Source organism: Belonocnema kinseyi, chromosome 9, assembly GCF_010883055.1.
Source record: "Belonocnema kinseyi isolate 2016_QV_RU_SX_M_011 chromosome 9, B_treatae_v1, whole genome shotgun sequence".
In the NCBI taxonomy this organism is placed as follows: Eukaryota; Metazoa; Arthropoda; class Insecta; order Hymenoptera; family Cynipidae; genus Belonocnema; species Belonocnema kinseyi.
This window is the reverse complement of record NC_046665.1, coordinates 119,639,070-119,640,133: the sequence shown is the minus strand read 5'-3', so window position 1 is coordinate 119,640,133 and position 1,064 is coordinate 119,639,070. Positions and strand designations below refer to the sequence as shown.

The 1,064-nt window shown below is 32.1% G+C and overlaps 2 protein-coding genes across 2 annotated transcripts in view; one reads left to right on the top strand and one right to left on the bottom strand.

Moving 5' to 3' along the window:
• LOC117180722 overlaps positions 1–1,064 on the top strand; it is a 1,130,389-nt gene that overhangs the window by 473,605 nt on the left and 655,720 nt on the right. The gene's annotated exons all lie outside the window — the stretch shown is intronic.
• Positions 1–1,064, bottom strand: part of LOC117180840 (facilitated trehalose transporter Tret1-like) — a 30,073-nt gene that overhangs the window by 701 nt on the left and 28,308 nt on the right. The gene's annotated exons all lie outside the window — the stretch shown is intronic.

Here is a 1,064-nt window from a genome sequence, read left to right as displayed (position 1 = left end):
ATTAAATTTCTTCAAATTTTAAATTAAATTAAAAGAAAAAGATCTTCTCTTTTAGCTCTACTGGGAATCGAACGACAGAACTTCTGATATGCGGTCAGGTGCTTTTCCATTAAGCTACTAGATCCAACAGTTGAAGAAGACAATCAAAAATATCGATCAAGTTAAGAATTTTCAATAACAGAAAATGCTTAAAGTCTTATTTAGAATAGATGGAAAATAATTTTTTTGAATGAACCTCCAAGGTATTGGAGGGTTATCTACTGTCGGTAAAGTAGCATCGGCTGTTGATAAAACAAATTTATTTTTAATTATTACTTGCGCCATTAACAGCTTGCTAAAACTTCGCGTTATTTTCTTGATTTTAAGTTCTTACTCCGATATCTCTAATAGCTTAATGGAAAAGCACCTGACCGGGTATCACAAATTCTATAGTTCGATTCTCAGTGGAGAGAAAAGAGAAGATCTTTTACTCGGGAAAAAATTTAATTTAAAATGTAAGGAAATTATTTTTCATCTATTCTGATTAAGAAGAAAAGCATTTTCTGTTATTAAAGATTCTAAACTTGATCAATATTGTTAATTTCCTGCCTCCACGGTTGTGTGGGGGGTTATCTACTGCCGGTAAAGTACCGTCCGCTGATTTTAAATAAACAAATTATTTTAAACAAACTCATTTTAATAATTAATTGCACCATTTACACCTTGGTAAAAATTAGCGTTGTTTTCTTGAAATAAAGTTCTTATTCCGATCTCTCTAATAGCTTAATGGAGAAGCACATGACCGGTTATCAGACGTTCTGTGGTTTGATTTCTAGTAGCACCAAAAGAGAAGATCTTTTTGTCAAGAAAAAATTGAATTTTGTAATTTAAATAGGAAAATCAATATATTTTCAGATTTTATTTCTATGTTTCCATGTTTATCAGGTTATATTTTGATGATGGATGTTGGCTCAAGCATGGTATGGCCTTCACCAGCACTGCCCTATCTAACAAGTGAAAATTCAACAATTCCAGTATCAAATGCTCAAGGTGCTCTTCTGGCGGCGAGTTTGAATATTTCTGCA